The following is an 18871-nucleotide window of genomic DNA, read 5'->3' as shown; positions in this document are numbered from 1 at the left end:
TTGGAGGTCTTCTAGTCCAGCCCCCTGCTCAAGCAGGGGAACCTATGGCATCTCAGACAAGTGATTGTCCAGTCTCCGAAAAATCTCCAGTGATGGAGCTCCCACAGTTTCTGACAGCAACTTCTGTTCCACTGGATGATTGTCTTCACTGTTAGGAAGTTTCTTCTTAGTTCTAGGTTGCTTCTCTCTTTGATCAGTTTCCAACCATTGTTTCTCATCCTTCCATCTGGTGCTTTGGAGAACAACCTGGACCCCTCTGCCTTGTGGCAGCCCCACAAATACTGGAACGGTGCTATCGTGTCTCCCCTATTCCTTCTTTTCTTTAGACCAGCCTTTAGACAACAAATTATCATTGGCTGACCACATCAGCAGAGAGCTTCAGAAAGAACCAAGAATGGCTTTTTGATGAAGCGACTAAGCTAAAATGTGGAAAACAACTAATGAACGGGCCGGACAATGGGAATTGAGGCGATCATAGGAGAAGGAAGGTGTGTTAAGATATATTCACCAGCTTGAGGGATTTGTAAAAAATAATAAAGGATTGGATATGAATCTTCTTTCACCATCCTCTCCCCCAAAACACAAACACACCATGCAGCATACACAACAACAGTCAAACCAATAGTGCAGGAAGTTGCAAGTTTGAAGGAACCACCAATTAGCAAACATTTATATTCATGCTACTCACAGGGCCAGTGACAAGTCTCGGAAGATGAATATTTAATTAACACAATGCCTTAAAAGCTGGCTGGGTGTTGTTGTTTTTTGTTTCGGATGCAGAGTTGACCTAATGTTGGAAGAATTAATGATGGCTGGGTAGAAAATATAATGGTTTGCTGATCTTCCTGGGCAAACCTGATTCTGTATGTCTGTGTGTGTGTGTGTGTGTGTGTGTGTGTGTGAGGAAGGGAGGGGGGGTACTTCACACACACAGCACACACATTGTCCACCCATACAGAAACAGCAAAAATGTGTTTTCTCCCACCACTTGGCAATGTGCATCTTCTAATTAGGCAAATGTATTTTCAGTTTTCCTTATCTAATATCAGACCACGAGCATAATAAGGGGAGGGGTGTTTTTTTTTTGTTTTTTTACAAAGATCAGAAGTGAAGAGAAGGAGGGGAAGAAGGGGAAGAGGAAGAAGGAGAAGGAGAAGAGGAGGAGGAGAAGGAGAAGGAGGAGGAGAAGGAGGAGGAGAAGGAGAAGGAGAAGAAGGAGCAGGAGGAGGAGGAGGAGGAGGAGAGGAGGAGGAGGAGAAGTGGAGGAGGAGGAGGAGGAGAAGAGGAGGAGGAGTAGGAGGAGAAGAGGAGGAGGAGGAGAAGAGGAGGAGGAGGAGGAGGTGGAGGAGGAGGAGGAGGAGGAGAAGGAGAAGAAGAAGAAGGAGGAGGAGAAGGAGAAGAAGGAGGAGGAGGAGGAGGAGGAGAGGAGGAGGAGGAGGAGGAGAAGAGGAGGAGGAGGAGGAGGAGGAGGAGGAGGAGAGGAGGAGGAGGAGGAGGAGGAGCAGGAGGTGGCGGTGTAGGAAAAAAATGCAGAATGTTTTGGAATAACCGCTGCTTCCAAGAAGTGCAGCAAAGGGTGAATTCTAAGGAGTTACCGTATATACTTGAGTATAAGCCGACTCGAGTATAAGCCGAGACCCCCATTTTCACCCCCAAAAACTGGAAAAAGTTCGTGACTCGAGTATAAGCCGATCCGCCGTTCTGCAAGCCTCCGCCGCCAGCAGAGGCTCGATCCGCCATTTTGCAAGCCTGAATACACAGGAATACCCTGTGTGGCCGCGGCTCTCGGGGAAGCCCTGGCTGTCCGCTTCCTCGTTCCACGCTGCCATTCGGGGCCCGCGCGTTCCCTGGGCAAATCGCGGCGCCCAGCAGGCGAGGAAACACGCCCGCTCCAGTCGCCCCCCCTTCCCTCAGGAGACGCGAAGCAAGTGACCGCCCGGAACTTACCGAGGACTTGCGCGCGGCCGAGGCTTCGGTGCTTCCAGGATCGCGCGCACCTCTCCCAAGCCGCCGCCGTCCGGAGACCTGCCGAAGTTTGGGGAGATTTGGGGAGGTGCGCGCGCACCTCCCCAAACCTCCCCAAACGTCAGCAGGTCTCCGGATCTCCGTGCCTTGCCTGCCTGCTTCTTTCGCTCACCCGTGCTTTCTCTCCCCATCGCTCACCCGTGCTTTCCCCCCCCATCGCTCACCCGTGCTTTCCCCCCCCATCGCTCACCCGTGCTTTCCCCCCCCATCGCTCACCCGTGCTTTCCCCCCCCATCGCTCACCCGTGCTTTCCCCCCCCATCGCTCACCCGTGCTTTCTCTCCCCATCGCTCACCCGTGCTTTCCCCCCCCATCGCTCACCCGTGCTTTCCCCCCCCATCGCTCACCCGTGCTTTCTCTCCCCATCGCTCACCCGTGCTTCCCCCCCCATCGCTCACCCGTGCTTTCTCTCCCCATCGCTCACCCGTGCTTTCCCCCCCCATCGCTCACCCGTGCTTTCCCCCCCCATCGCTCACCCGTGCTTTCTCTCCCCATCGCTCACCCGTGCTTCCCCCCCCATCGCTCACCCGTGCTTTCTCTCCCCATCGCTCACCCGTGCTTTCCCCCCCCCATCGCTCACCCGTGCTTTCTCTCCCCATCGCTCACCCGTGCCGCCCCGAAAATGCCGCTGCCGCTCGCCCGCTTGCTCGCTTCCTCGCCCGGGGACCAGCACCAGCCAGCCAGCCCGCCGGCGAGAAGCCCGGCCCGGAGGTGAGGGGAGGGAGCGGAGTCGCTCACCCGTGCTTTCCCCCCCCCATCGCTCACCCGTGCTTTCTCTCCCCATCAAAGATCCTTGGAAGTAATGGTTGGAAAAGTTTGCAAGTCTTTGGGAAAGTTCAAGAAGTGAAAGGAATACCCTCCTCTTGAAAGACCAGATAAGGCAGACAGGGAGATGAAGAGTTCAACCGAGTTTCCTCTTTTGTTCAGGCATCTGCACCCGCTGCTTTTAAACTCGCCTGGCGCTGCAACGGCACCCGTTTTCCCCGGCGAGTTTTCCCTACCTGGCCCCTGCAGAATCGCGGCGGCGCCCCCGGAGAAGCCTACCCCGAGGCTGCGGCCGATTTTTCCTTCTCCTAGACTCTGCCGCCCAGAGCGTTGTTTCTCCCCCTCGTGCGTGCATGGGATGAGGCGAGAAACCAACAGCCTGCGTCCGTCTCTCTTTATGTATATTTCTGTATATATCTTATCTCGGGATCTAGACCTTTCGAAGGAGAAGGGGCGGCTGGAGTTCGTGAGTTGCTGTGGGACCCAAGGGTTGGGGGAAGAGAGATGGGAGGGAAAAGGGGAGAAACCTGCCGCTGGCTAGTTCTTTGTCTGATCGGGGAGCCTGAACAAAAGAGGAAACTCGGTTGAACTCTTCATCTCCCTGTCTGCCTTATCTGGCTTTTTGAAACGCACCACCGGCTGCTCCGTCCAGAAGCCCAGATTCGGGAGGGCTGCTTGGCTTCCACTTGAGCCCATCTATGTCCGCGGGCCCCCCCCCCACTACCCCTAGACCTCCGCCGCCGGCGGAGGCTGGATCCGCGCTCCGCAGCGGCAGGGCGCGGATCCAGCAGAAAGAAGCAGGCAGGCAAGGCACGGAGATCCGGAGACCTGCTGATGATTGGGGAGGTTTGGGCACCTCCCCAAACCTCGGCAGGTCTTCGGATCTCCGTGCCTTGCCTGCCTGCTTCTTTCTGCTGGATCCGCGCCCTGCCGCCGGCAGAGGCTTGCGGAGCGCGGATCCAGTGTGGGGGGGGGAAAGCCCTTTAGCAGGATTTGCCTGCATGCCGGCGGAGGCTGGATCCGTGCTCCACAAGCCTCTGCCGGCGGCAGGGCGCGGATCCAGCAGAAAGAAGCAGGCAGGCAAGGCACGGAGATCCGAAGACCTGCTGAGGTTTGGGGAGGTGCCCAAACCTCCCCAATCATCAGCAGGTCTCCGGATCTCCGTGCCTTGCCTGCCTGCTTCTTTCTGCTGGATCCGCGCCCTGCCGCTGCGGAGCGCGGATCCAGCCTCCGCCGGCGGCGGAGGTCTAGGGGTAGTGGGGGGGGGGGCCCGCGGACATAGATGGGCTCAAGTGGAAGCCAAGCAGCCCTCCCGAATCTGGGCTTCTGGACGGAGCAGCCGGTGGTGCGTTTCAAAAAGCCAGATAAGGCAGACAGGGAGATGAAGAGTTCAACCGAGTTTCCTCTTTTGTTCAGGCTCCCCGATCAGACAAAGAACTAGCCAGCGGCAGGTTTCTCCCCTTTTCCCTCCCATCTCTCTTCCCCCAACCCTTGGGTCCCACAGCAACTCACGAACTCCAGCCGCCCCTTCTCCTTCGAAAGGTCTAGATCCCGAGATAAGATATATACAGAAATATACATAAAGAGAGACGGACGCAGGCTGTTGGTTTCTCGCCTCATCCCATGCACGCACGAGGGGGAGAAACAACGCTCTGGGCGGCAGAGTCTAGGAGAAGGAAAAATCGGCCGCAGCCTCGGGGTAGGCTTCTCCGGGGGCGCCGCCGCGATTCTGCAGGGGCCAGGTAGGGAAAACTCGCCGGGGAAAACGGGTGCCGTTGCAGCGCCAGGCGAGTTTAAAAGCAGCGGGTGCAGATGCCTGAACAAAAGAGGAAACTCGGTTGAACTCTTCATCTCCCTGTCTGCCTTATCTGGTCTTTCAAGAGGAGGGTATTCCTTTCACTTCTTGAACTTTCCCAAAGACTTGCAAACTTTTCCAACCATTACTTCCAAGGATCTTTGATGGGGAGAGAAAGCACGGGTGAGCGATGGGGGGGGGGAAAGCACGGGTGAGCGACTCCGCTCCCTCCCCTCACCTCCGGGCCGGGCTTCTCGCCGGCGGGCTGGCTGGCTGGTGCTGGTCCCCGGGCGAGGAAGCGGGCGAGCGGCAGCGGCATTTTCGGGGCGGCACGGGTGAGCGATGGGGAGAGAAAGCACGGGTGAGCGATGGGGGGGGAAAGCACGGGTGAGCGATGGGGAGAGAAAGCACGGGTGAGCGATGGGGGGGGAAGCACGGGTGAGCGATGGGGAGAGAAAGCACGGGTGAGCGATGGGGGGGGAAAGCACGGGTGAGCGATGGGGGGGGAAAGCACGGGTGAGCGATGGGGAGGGAAAGCACGGGTGAGCGATGGGGGGGGAAAGCACGGGTGAGCGATGGGGAGGGAAAGCACGGGTGAGCGATGGGGGGGGAAAGCACGGGTGAGCGATGGGGGGGGAAAGCACGGGTGAGCGATGGGGGGGAAAGCACGGGTGAGCGATGGGGGGGAAAGCACGGGTGAGCGATGGGGGGGAAAGCGGCAGCGGCATTTTCGGGGGCAGCGGGTGAGCGATGGGGGGGAAAGCGGCAGCTGCATTTTCGGGGGCAGCGGGTGAGCGATGGGGGGGGGAAAGCGGCAGCGGCGGTTGTTGGGGGCGCAGCAGGCGAGGCAGCTTCTCTCAGCAGCCTGTTCCGAACGAACGGACAGTTCTTTTTTTTTGTTGACTGGAGTATAAGCCGAAGTGGAGTTTTTCAGCCCAAAAAGTGGGCTGAAAAATTCGGCTTATACTCAAGTATATACGGTATTATTATTATTATTATTTGAATGCACAGGAGAACTCATAGCCCTCAGCGCAACTGGTTCTTCATTGTACAAAGGTCCCACAGGGACCATCCTGATATAGTTTGTTTTGTTACATGATTTCTCCCACCCCTTCGGTCCTCTTTCTCTCCAACCCAAATTTGTATCAAAGCAGAGTTGGCTGCAACAGCTTCCGAAGTTCAAACGCCTCATCCACAGGTCTTCATCAAAGTTCAACTACTTTTATTTTGAAGCGTCTACAAAGAGAAGTTTGAAGTTCTTGATATTTCAGAAAAATGTGTGTTTTAGAGAACAAAAAAGAGATAAAACACAGCAGGACTTTGTTCTTTCTCCTTGTTAAATATTGTTAAGAGGTAAAAACACAGCCAAAAATAGCCAACTGTCTCTGTCTTTCCATTTTTCTTCTCTCCCTGTCTCATATTGCTTTATCTTATATTTGGTAGACCGGGTGCTTCACCCAACATATAGATATATACATCCCCCCTGGTTTCTGCTGACAGGAGTGAGGGGAACCTGTGGCCTAGAGGTTAATACAGCTGCCTAACATGCAAGCTGCGCAGGTTCGAATCCCATAGGGGTATGACTAGCTGATGAGAGCTAAAGAGCTTGAAGTAGCTATACTAGTCTCCCTTTAATTCTTTGTCAGCCACAACATTTTGAATATATATCAGTTTAATAGGATGGACTCAATATCTCAAAGAGATACTGTGATAACTGTGGTGGCACAGTAGTTAGAATGCCTTATTGGGGGCTAATTCTGCCAACTGCCAGCAGTTCGATCTTGAGCCGCTCAAGGTAGACTCAGCCTTCTGAGGTCAGTAAAATGAGGACCTAGATGTGTGTGTGTGTGTGTGTGTGTGTGTGTGTGCAATAGGCTGAGAGCGGGCTATAAAGCACTGTGAAGTAATATTTAAGTCTATTGCTACTATCCCTCCCTCCCTCTCTCCCTTCCTTCCTTCCAAGGACTTAGAATGCAGAATTGCAGGCTAACTCTGCCCACAGCCAGCAGTTCAATCCTGACCAGCTCAAGGTTGACTCAGCTTTCCATCCTTCAGCCAGCAGTTCGATCTTGAGCCGCTCAAGGTAGACTCAGCCTTCTGAGGTCAGTAAAATGAGGACCTAGATGGGTGTGTGTGTGTGTGTGTGTGTCTGTGTGCAATAGGCTGAGAGCAGGCTATAAAGCACTGTGAAGTAATATTTAAGTCTATTGCTACTATCCCTCCCTCCCTCTCTCCCTTCCTTCCTTCCAAGGACTTAAAATGCAGAATTGCAGGCTAACTCTGCCCACAGCCAGCAGTTCGATCCTGACCAGCTCAAGGTTGACTCAGCTTTCCATCCTTCTGAAGTCAGTAAAATGAGGACCCAGATTATTGAGGGTAAACTGCACAGAGAGGGCTGTAAAGCACATTCTCTCTCTCTTTCTAAATTCAAGCAACTTGTTTAATTAAAAAAAACAAAATGGGAAGCTGTGCCAATACCAGCATTTGTCTGCAAAGATCAAGAGGAAAATTAGAGGGAAGCTGTTCGTGGCTGTATCCAGTTCTCTGAGCATTGCAGTGAAGCTAGCCAGAGGGGAAGCAGATAAACAATCTTCAGAGGAAACAATTAAAGTTCAATCACATGCCAATCAGGGACGTGGCATTTGGGAGCAGAATGAAGTCACAGCTTATTTAGCAAGCCTCCAAACAGGGGATCGGTATGAAACCAACAAGACGGGCTTTAATCTCTAGACCTGGTTGAGTTTTGAGACCTAGAAATTCCAGCCAAAATGCATACATCCACGCTTAGGCAAATACATACAGGTAGTCTCGACTTTCCATCGCAGTTGAACCCCAAATTCCTGCTGTTAAGTAAAATATTTGTTCAGGGAGTTTTGTCCCCATTTTATGACCTTTTTTGCCACAGTTGTTAAATGAATCACTGCAATTGATAAGCTTTAAGTTCCACAATATCCAGCCTGCTTTGCCTGCTGCAGTGTAGGTAGTCCTCAACATACGAACACATATATGTTCCCCAATCAAAGGGAGATAGATAATAAATAGATAGACAGATAGATGGACACACAGACAGACAGATATAACAGATAGATAGATAGATGATAGATAGATAGATAGATAGATAGATAGATAGATAGATAGATAGATAGATAGATAGATAGACAGACAGACAGACAGATAGATATAGCAGATAGATAGATAATAGATAGATAATACAGGTAGATAGATGATGGACAGATAGATATAACAGATAGATAATAGAGAGATAGATTGATTGATAATAGATGATACATAGATAGACAGATAATAGACAGATAGATAATAGACAGATAGACAGATAGATAGATACCGTATATACTTGAGTATAAGCCGACTCGAGTATAAGCCGAGACCCCCAATTTCACCCCCCAAAACTGGAAAAAGTTATTGACTCGAGTATAAGCCGATCCGCCGTTCTGCAAGCCTCTGCCGCCAGCAGAGGCTCGATCCGCCATTTTGCAAGCCTGAATACACAGGAATACCCTGTGTGGCCGCGGCTCGTCGGCAGGTCTCCGTTCCTCCTGCCGACCTTTGGGGAGGTTTGGGCGCCTCCCCAAACCTCCCCAAACGTCGGCAGGTCTCCGTTCCTCCTGCCGACCTTTGGGGAGGTTTGGGCGCCTCCCCAAACCTCCCCAGGTCTCCGTTCCTCCTGCCGACCTTTGGGGAGGTTTGGGCGCCTCCCCAAACCTCGGCAGGTCTCCGTTCCTCCTGCCGACCTTTGGGGAGGTTTGGGCGCCTCCCCAAACCTCGGCAGGTCTCCGTTCCTCCTGCCGACCTTTGGGGAGGTTTGGGCGCCTCCCCAAACCTCCCCAAACCTCGGCAGGTCTCCGTTCCTCCTGCCGACCTTTGGGGAGGTTTGGGCGCCTCCCCAAACCTCGGCAGGTCTCCGTTCCTCCGCGCAGACCTGCCGACCTTTGGGGAGGTTTGGGCGCCTCCCCAAACGTCCCCAAACCTCGGCAGGTCTCCGTTCCTGTTTGGGGAGGTTTGGGCGCCTCCCCAAACCTCCCCAAACCTCGGCAGGTCTCCGTTCCTCCGCGCAGACCTGCCGACGTTTGGGGAGGTTTGGGCGCCTCCCCAAACCTCCCCAAACCTCGGCAGGTCTCCGTTCCTGTTTGGGGAGGTTTGGGCGCCTCCCCAAACCTCCCCAAACCTCGGCAGGTCTCCGTTCCTCCGCGCAGACCTGCCGACCTTTGGGGAGGTTTGGGCGCCTCCCCAAACCTCGGCAGGTCTCCGTTCCTGTTTGGGGAGGTTTGGGCGCCTCCCCAAACCTCCCCAAACCTCGGCAGGTCTCCGTTCCTCCGCGCAGACCTGCCGACCTTTGGGGAGGTTTGGGCGCCTCCCCAAACGTCCCCAAACCTCGGCAGGTCTCCGTTCCTGTTTGGGGAGGTTTGGGCGCCTCCCCAAACGTCCCCAAACCTCGGCAGGTCTCCGTTCCTCCGCGCAGACCTGCCGACGTTTGGGGAGGTTTGGGCGCCTCCCCAAACGTCCCCAAACCTCGGCAGGTCTCCGTTCCTGTTTGGGGAGGTTTGGGCGCCTCCCCAAACCTCCCCAAACCTCGGCAGGTCTCCGTTCCTCCGCGCAGACCTGCCGACCTTTGGGGAGGTTTGGGCGCCTCCCCAAACGTCCCCAAACCTCGGCAGGTCTCCGTTCCTGTTTGGGGAGGTTTGGGCGCCTCCCCAAACGTCCCCAAACCTCGGCAGGTCTCCGTTCCTCCGCGCAGACCTGCCGACCTTTGGGGAGGTTTGGGCGCCTCCCCAAACGTCCCCAAACCTCGGCAGGTCTCCGTTCCTGTTTGGGGAGGTTTGGGCGCCTCCCCAAACCTCGGCAGGTCTCCGTTCCTCCGCGCAGACCTGCCGACCTTTGGGGAGGTTTGGGCGCCTCCCCAAACATCCCCAAACCTCGGCAGGTCTCCGTTCCTGTTTGGGGAGGTTTGGGCGCCTCCCCAAACGTCCCCAAACCTCGGCAGGTCTCCGTTCCTCCGCGCAGACCTGCCGACGTTTGGGGAGGTTTGGGCGCCTCCCCAAACGTCCCCAAACCTCGGCAGGTCTCCGTTCCTGTTTGGGGAGGTTTGGGCGCCTCCCCAAACCTCCCCAAACCTCGGCAGGTCTCCGTTCCTCCGCGCAGACCTGCCGACCTTTGGGGAGGTTTGGGCGCCTCCCCAAACGTCCCCAAACCTCGGCAGGTCTCCGTTCCTGTTTGGGGAGGTTTGGGCGCCTCCCCAAACGTCCCCAAACCTCGGCAGGTCTCCGTTCCTCCGCGCAGACCTGCCGACCTTTGGGGACGTTTGGGGAGGCGCCCAAACCTCCCCAAAGGTCGGCAGGTCTGCGCGGAGGAACGGAGACCTGCCGAGGTTTGGGGAGGCGCCCAAACCTCCCCAAACAGGAACGGAGACCTGCCGAGGTTTGGGGACGTTTGGGGAGGCGCCCAAACCTCCCCAAAGGTCGGCAGGTCTGCGCGGAGGAACGGAGACCTGCCGAGGTTTGGGGAGGTTTGGGGAGGCGCCCAAACCTCCCCAAACAGGAACGGAGACCTGCCGAGGTTTGGGGAGGTTTGGGGAGGCGCCCAAACCTCCCCAAACGTCGGCAGGTCTGCGCGGAGGAACGGAGACCTGCCGAGGTTTGGGGAGGTTTGGGGAGGCGCCCAAACCTCCCCAAACAGGAACGGAGACCTGCCGAGGTTTGGGGACGTTTGGGGAGGCGCCCAAACCTCCCCAAAGGTCGGCAGGTCTGCGCGGAGGAACGGAGACCTGCCGAGGTTTGGGGAGGTTTGGGGAGGCGCCCAAACCTCCCCAAACAGGAACGGAGACCTGCCGAGGTTTGGGGACGTTTGGGGAGGCGCCCAAACCTCCCCAAAGGTCGGCAGGTCTGCGCGGAGGAACGGAGACCTGCCGAGGTTTGGGGACGTTTGGGGAGGCGCCCAAACCTCCCCAAAGGTCGGCAGGTCTGCGCGGAGGAACGGAGACCTGCCGAGGTTTGGGGAGGCGCCCAAACCTCCCCAAACAGGAACGGAGACCTGCCGAGGTTTGGGGACGTTTGGGGAGGCGCCCAAACCTCCCCAAAGGTCGGCAGGTCTGCGCGGAGGAACGGAGACCTTCCGAGGTTTGGGGAGGTTTGGGGAGGCGCCCAAACCTCCCCAAACAGGAACGGAGACCTGCCGAGGTTTGGGGACGTTTGGGGAGGCGCCCAAACCTCCCCAAAGGTCGGCAGGTCTGCGCGGAGGAACGGAGACCTGCCGAGGTTTGGGGAGGTTTGGGGAGGCGCCCAAACCTCCCCAAAGGTCGGCAGGAGGAACGGAGACCTGCCGAGGTTTGGGGACGTTTGGGGAGGCGCCCAAACCTCCCCAAAGGTCGGCAGGAGGAACGGAGACCTGCCGAGGTTTGGGGAGGTTTGGGGAGGCGCCCAAACCTCCCCAAAGGTCGGCAGGAGGAACGGAGACCTGCCGAGGTTTGGGGACGTTTGGGGAGGCGCCCAAACCTCCCCAAAGGTCGGCAGGAGGAACGGAGACCTGGGGAGGTTTGGGGAGGCGCCCAAACCTCCCCAAAGGTCGGCAGGAGGAACGGAGACCTGCCGAGGTTTGGGGAGGCGCCCAAACCTCCCCAAACGTCGGCAGGTCTGCGCGGAGGAACGGAGACCTGCCGAGGTTTGGGGAGGCGCCCAAACCTCCCCAAACGTCGGCAAATCTCCGTTCCTCCGCGCCCTGCCTGCCTGCTTCTTTCCGCTGCGGAAAGAAGCAGGCAGGCAAGGCGCGGAGTTTGGGGAGGTGCGCGCGCACCTCCCCAAACCTCCCCAAACTTCGGCAGGTCTCGGACGGCGGTGGCTTGGGAGAGGTGCGGGCGATCCCGGAAGCACCAAAGCCTCGGCCGCGCACAAGTCCTCGGTAAGTTTTTTTGTTGACTGGAGTATAAGCCGAAGTGGAATTTTTCAGCCCAAAAAGTGGGCTGAAAAATTCGGCTTATACTCAAGTATATACGGTAATAGATAGATGATACAGACAGCAATAGATATAAGACAGACAGACAGATAGACAGGCGGATGATAGATAGATGGTAAACAGACAGAGAGATAGATATAGCAGATAGATAGATAGATAGATATAGCAGATATAACAGATAGATAATAGATAATAGATAGATAATAGATGATAGATAGATAATAGACAGACAGACAGATAGATAGATAGATAGATAGATAGATAGATAGATAGATAGATAGATAGATAGATAATAGACAGACAGACAGATCATAGGTAGATGATAAACAGACAGACAGATAGACAGATATGAACATAGATATAACCAGTCCATTTATCTTTAGTGAAGCAAGCAACCTTTCTATGAAAACATGAACCTCTTCACTGGGTAATATATATATTCTATATATGTATATTCTCTCTATATTCATTTCCTAGTCTAACAACATCAGACACAAGTTCCGGCAGTGTTCTACTGTTAATTGAACATTTCACAGTCACACATGATGCATGTGAAGCCTCCAGGCAATTTTAATCCCTCATTACAGCAAGCTGGGCTTGGTTCAATTTCCTCACTCAGGAAAATTACTTAAAAATAATATGAAATCTTTGTCTCTCCACAACGTTGTTCCAAAATAGGCCTGAGGAGTGTAAGAAGTGCTCTGCTTTTGTGTCCAATTCTAAATCCACTTAAAGCAAGGCTTTGACTAGTAATATGCTCCTAGACCTGGAGGCATAATTTAAAAAAAAATCGGAGGTGTGGCGATTCATTTAACAACTGTTTGCAAGAAAGGTCCTAAAGTGAGGCAAAACTCACTTAACAAATGTTTCACTTAGTAACAGAAATTTTGGGCTCCGTTGCAGTCATAAGTTGAGGATTGCCTGTATAGGAGCTGAATGCATTCTATGGTGAATACATTAAGAGCAAAAATCAGCACCATGGAGAGGTCCCAGTAGGAATGGATGCAGAACTAGACCAGGGACTACAGATGATGATGATGATGATGATGATGATGATGATGATGATGATGATGATTATGGAAGGGACCTTGGAGGTTATCTAGTGTAACCCCCTGCTCCGGCAGGAAACCCTATGCCATTTCAGACAAATGGTTGTCCAATCTCTTCTTAAAAGCCTCCAGTGTTGGAGCATTCACCACTTCTAGAGCCAATTTGTTCCACTGGTTAATTGTTCTCACTGTCAGGAAATTTCTCCTTAGTTCTAGGTTGCTTCTCTCTTTGATTAGTTTCCATCCGTTTCTTCTTGTCCTGCCTTCAGGTGCTTTGGAGAATAGCTTGACTCCTGTGAGGGTCGTAAGTGTGAGGACCCTTTTTTCAATGCTATTGTAACTTTGAAAAGTTATTAAATAAATGGTTGTAAATTGAGGACGACCTGCATCACAAGTGAGACATTGGAATGTCTATTATGGATTATTTTCAGGTAGGAAAGTGTGATCAGCTATGCGGACTGAGGTACAAATTACAACTATTGTCATGGTTCCGACAGATGAAACTCTTCAAAGAACTTCAAGGCATTGTTTACCTTAAAGAATCTTTATTCCTGTAGCATAGCATCTGCACTAACATAGTCGAAGCCAAAAACTGAGGTCCCCACCCCTGAGCACATAGTATCAAAGCACAATTCCCTGCTCCAGTTCACAGTCATAAATCACATTCTCCAATTAGTTTGAAATGCAGGCTTCCCCTCCAGTTCTCCAGCCTGCCAGTTCTTATCATCTCTTATTTCAATAACCTTGGTTCTCACGCTAGGTTCAGTATTGTTATGTCTAGCTAAACTCTCATGCACATTCCTCCCCCCCCCAGCATCACCTAACTCTAACTCTAAGAGTAAAAGCATAAGAAGGAAATGGTGGCCTCTCCATCTGTTGTCAACGCAAAAACATCCCACGTTAGCAGCGTTGACAGCTATCTTCCTTGCTTCAGAAAGATCGGTCTCTCCTCTCCCCTTTCCATCCCCTCTCAATTCCTGGTGCACTTTGCTTCTTTTTTTTAAAAAAAAATCCCTGTATGTTCCGTCTGTCACATAGAAAGCAAGATCAAACAAATGAATGATCAATGTGTTTATTTTGCCCTCCCAACTTGGATGGGCTTCAGAGGCGCAAGTCAACTCTGAGTTCTCAGCCACTGCCCTGCTGGCTAAGATATATTGGAAATTGGCCCAATGCAAGTCAGCACACAGCAACTGTAATCTTCCTTGTCAACAGTCAAGCAAGATAATATCTGGCTGTGCTCCAGGAAAACGTGGCTTGTCCTAATTCTACGTCCATTGGGATGGCCACCAGCTGCCCCTGGAAGATTGGGGGAGCAGCTGTACAAACCTGGAAACTATTTAAACAGTGAGAGAGCTGGGGTTGGGGGAGGAAGAGAGGAGGAAAACATAGCAATGGATGAAACTGCAAATATTGCGGAAGACTTTAGGAGATAATCGCAAAAAAATAATAATGGGTAAATTTAATTTAATTTAATTTATTATCATTTCTATACCGCCCTTCTCCCGAAGGACTCAGGGCGGTGTACAGGGCAAGAATAAAACACAGAAATTTACAAAAATTAAAAAATAATTAAATGCATGCCCGATTAAAATACAATTGATACATAATAAAAACCCCAATAAAAATGATAAAAAACCCCACCAATCCCCCCTCAGGCCAGGCCGGCTTGCTCGAACAAGTATGTTTTCAGATCGCGGCGAAAGGAGCGCAGATCGGGCGCCGTCCGGAGCTCAACCGGTAACTGGTTCCATAGCTCCGGGGCGCCCACAGAGAAGGATCTCCCCCTGGGGGCCACCAGACGGCATTCTCTGACCGGTGGCACCCTGAGGAGGCCCTCTCTGTGGGAACGCACAGGGCGCAGGGAGCTTGATGCCGGCAGCAGATGTTCCCTGAGGTACTCCGGCCCCATGCCATGGAGGGCTTTGAACGCCATTACTAGCAGTTGTCCCTACAAATGCAATGAAAACATGCCTCAGATGTTTACACCTGAGAATTGGTGACACTTTCATCTTTAATAACTTGTCCACTAGCTTGTCTCCTGCTCTTCATTCACCTTGGTTTGGCCTTCAGTTGCCTTTCTGCAAGACATCTATCCCCAAAATAACATTATCAGGAAGAATTGTCGGGTTCTTGGTGTTCTCTGAGCTTGATGGTTTTTCTTGCAGACATTTCATTAGCCAACTGGGTAACACCTTCAGTGCTAGAAGGCAGTAGGATTTGTGGAGAAGAGGAAGAGGAGGAGGACTATGGGGTCTTTGGTACTCTCTGAGCTTGGTGATTTTCTTGCAGACATTTCATTAGCAAACTAGGTAACATCATCAGTGTAGAAGGGAGTGGGCTATGTAGAGAGGAGGAGGAGGAGGAGGAGGAGGAGAAGAAGAAGAAGAAGAAGAAGAAGAGGAGGAGGAGGAGGAGGAGGAGGAGGAGAAGAGGAGGAGGAGAAGGAGAAGGAGAAGAAGAAGAAGAAGAAGAAGAAGAAGAAGAAGAAGAAGAAGAAGAAGAAAAAGAAGAAGAAGAAGAAGAAGAAGAAGAAGAAGAAGAAGAAGAAGAAGAAGAAGAAGAAGAAGAAGAAGAAGAAGAAGAAGAAGAAGAAGAAGAGAGGAGGAGGAGGAGAATGCTGGGGTCCTTGGTGCTAAGCTTGGTGGCTTTCTTGCAGATGTTTCATTACCCAACTAGGGAACATCATCAGTGCTAGAAGGAACCATATATAAACATGGAGCAAACTCCACTCCCTTCTAGCATGATGGTGTTACCTAGTTGGGTCATGAAATGTCTCCAAGAAAATAACCAAACTCAGAGAGCACCTTATTCAGCCCTGAGCTACAAATACACTCTTCTATCAATGTCCGTGAGAATTATTGGCCATTGCTCCAAAGTTTAATAGGATCCGAGATGACTGAAGTTATACATTTATCGGCTTCTTTCAACTGGTGTACGTATGTTGACATCTGAGGCTGAAGCAACTTGACTGGGCCATGCATGTATTGGAAGGATAGGGGGGAAAAAATCTGCTAGGAAAATTATGCAGGGTGCAAAAGATTTCCATCAGTGCTGCCAATGAATACCAATAAAACAGATTAATATCCTCTGGAAGAGGGGAGGAGGTGGGGCAGTCTCCAATCTAGACATAATGGCTTTTCAGAAGATGAAAAACACGAGGGACCAAGTGAAATGGCACCAAGAATGAGAATGATCTCTGAAACGACACTATTAAATATGGTTCTAAACTGTGGGGAAGAGAGGTAACTTTTAATGGGCAGTTTGAAGGGTGAGCTGCCAAGGAGAATCTGAAATGTTAGCCTTTTCTGGCCAAGTAGCGCAGAAAGAAAAAAGCACAGCCCTCTCTAAGTGGTTTACAGAGTCAGCCTCTTGCCCCCTGACAATCTGGGTCCTCACTTTACTGACCTCGGAAGGATGGAAGGCTGAGTCAACCTTGAGCCAGTCAGGATCGAACTGCTGGCAGTGGGCAGAATTAGCCTGCAGTACTGCATTGTAACCACTGCACCACCAAAAAAGGTAGGTAGGTAGGTAGGTAGGTAGATAGATAGATAGATAGATAGATGATAGATAGATAGATAGATAGATAGATAGATAGATAGATAGATAGATAGGATGGATGACAGATAGATAGCAATAGCAGTTAAGACTTATAAACTGCTTCACAGTGCTTCATAGCCCTCTCTAAGTGGTTTACAGAGTCAGCATCTTGCCCCCCAACAATCTGGGTCCTCATTTTACCAACCTCGGAAGGATGGAAAGCTGAGTCAACCTTGAGCTGGTCAGGATCGAACTGCCAAACAGCTGGCAGCCGGCAGTCAGCAGAAGTAGCCTGCAGTACTGCATTCTCACCATTGCGCCACCACAGCCTTTGGTGGGTTTCTACTCGTTGCTTCTCTGGAGAAGATGGGGCACGTCTTTCTTTTAAGAAAACCAACGTGCCTGAAATCCTTCCCTCCAGAAGTCAAGAAAAAAGCATCGATTTGCCCTCTTCCCATCAGAGGCAGAAAATGTAAAGGTAAGGTAAAGGTTCCCCCGCACATGCGTGCTAGTCGTTTCTGACTCTAGGGGCCGGTGCTCATCTCTGTTTCAAAGCCGAAGAGCCAGCGCTTGTCCGAGGACGTCTCCGTGGTCATGTGGCTGGCATGACTGGACGCCAAAGGCGCACGGAACGCTGTTACCTTCCCACCGTAGTGGTCCCTATTTTTCTACTTGCATTTTTACGTGCTTTCGAACTGCTAGGTTGGCAGAAGCTGGGACGAGTAACAGGTGCTCACTCTGTTACGCGGCACTCGGGATTTGACCCGCCAAACTGCCGACCTTCTGATCGACAAGCTCAGCGTCCTAACCCCACTGAGCCACCGCGTCCCTTTGCAGAAAATGTAGCAGCGGGTAAAAAAAAAAAAAAAAAAAAAATTGGAACCCGATGAAAAATGTAAAGCTTTCTGAAGCTCGGTTCCTAGGTGGAAGGAGAAAATTGAATTTGCTCGGTTCTCCGAGAGGTTGCACTCGATAGACATTGCAAGAGGGGCAGATAAGGTCACGGAAACTCAAGAAATATCAGATGCCGGGAGCAATAAAGAGAAGCAGGAAAGGGTTTCTGGGAAACCCTTCTGCTCTCCATCAAAAGCTGGCCGCTCCATTGTCTGGCAAGTGGAAAAGGCACTTCAGATTAGTTGTGTGCTGTTGTTGTTTTTTTCAGAGGGAAAGCGTAAGACAGATTCTCCACTCAGCTAAAGGACATGGAAGGATCAGGGCTTTTTTTCTCATAAAACGCTCAGAACGGAGTTCCGGCACCTTTTTTGGATGGAACCTTGTAGGGTAGGCAAGGCGGGTTGTATGACATGTGTGAGTTCCGGCACCTTTTTCTTTTACAAAAAAAGCACCTGATCATTTGAAAAACAGAAAGGGCTCTGCCTGTTGAGGTAGAAATTTCTTTGAGTCCTAGCTTATTATTATTATTGTTTTTTTATTATTATTATTATTATTATTATTATTATTATTATTATTATTATTATTATTATTATTATTATTATTATTATTATTATTATTTCCATCGATGGCTGTTGGTTCTGCTGCATTGTGTCAAAGGATGACTTTGATGTGGTTCTACTTGTGGTAAGTTTGCTACTTGGGTCCTCCAGGCTTCCATACCCTTTCTGAGCCTGGCTGTTTCTCCATCTGAAAAAAAAACAACCACATTTCATAGGAAATGTTCTCCCCAGATGTTCTTTTCTTAGAGATTCTCTTGAGAAAGCTTAAAGATCTTGGAGTTTGCAATCGTGGCGTATATCTGTAGCTGGAGATATTCTCTGAGCTTCTGGGTTGGTTTCCAAACGTTTCGTTACCAGCCTGGGTAACATCTTCAGCAGAGTTTAAAGGGAGCCTAAACCCTCAACCCTAGTGGCCAATCACTTAAATGTGAGCCAGCCGTGTGCTGCAGCTGCCAAAAAAGCCAACACAGTCCTAGGCTGCATTAACAGAGGGACAGAAGTGAAGTGTTAATACCGCTTTTTAATGCCTTGGTAAGGCCACACTTGGAATTCTGCATCGAGTTTTGGTCACCATGATGTAAAAAAGATATTGAGACTCTAGAAAGAGTACAGAGAAGAGCAACAAAGTTGATTAGGGCACTGGAGGCTAAAACTTACAAAGAATGGTTGAAGGAATTAGGTACGCCTCGTCTGGTGAAAAGAAGAACTAGGGGTGACATGATAGCAGTGTTCCAATATTTGAGGGGCTGCCCCAAAGAAGAGGGAGTCAAGCCATTCTCCAAAGCCCCTGAAGGCAGGACAAGAAGCAACGGATGGAAACTAACCAAGGAGAGAAGCAACCTGGAACTAAGGAGAAATTTCCTGACAGTGAGGACAATTAATCAGTGGAACAACCTGCCTCCAGAAGTGGTGGATGCTCCAACACTGGAAGTTTTAAGAAGAGACTGGACAGCCGTTTGTCTGAAAAGGTATATAAGGTTTTCTGCCTGAGCAGGGGGTTTGACTAGAAGACCTCCAAGGTCCCTTTCCAAATCTGTTATTCTGTTATTCCGAAATCAAGGAGGTGATGATTGAGAAGATCCATTGGACGATTTTTAAACCTGTGCAGAGTTTTGGCTGATGCTCAGCCGAGAATAAGGTCTACCTTCTCTTTTTAATTGGATTATTTCATGGGTCAGCTGTCTGATTTGGGGGCCCATCCGTATCGACTAAACAATTGTGCTCGAAGGAGTTATTATTTAGAGAGCTCAGAAATAAAAGGGCAGAAATAGCAGAAAT

At 51.3% G+C, this 18871-nt stretch overlaps 1 protein-coding gene across 1 annotated transcript in view; it reads right to left on the bottom strand.

Annotated features, from left to right (window-relative positions):
• ASTN2 (astrotactin 2) overlaps window positions 1–18871 on the bottom strand; it is a gene marked incomplete at its 5' end in the record, with an annotated part of 296834 nt that overhangs the window by 132170 nt on the left and 145793 nt on the right. The gene's annotated exons all lie outside the window — the stretch shown is intronic.

The sequence above is a fragment of the Vipera berus genome, assembly GCF_964194415.1.
Source record: "Vipera berus genome assembly, chromosome: 15".
Taxonomy (NCBI): domain Eukaryota; kingdom Metazoa; phylum Chordata; class Lepidosauria; order Squamata; family Viperidae; genus Vipera; species Vipera berus.
The sequence above is the reverse complement of the archived record's forward strand: the minus strand, read 5'-3'. Positions and strand labels throughout refer to the sequence as shown.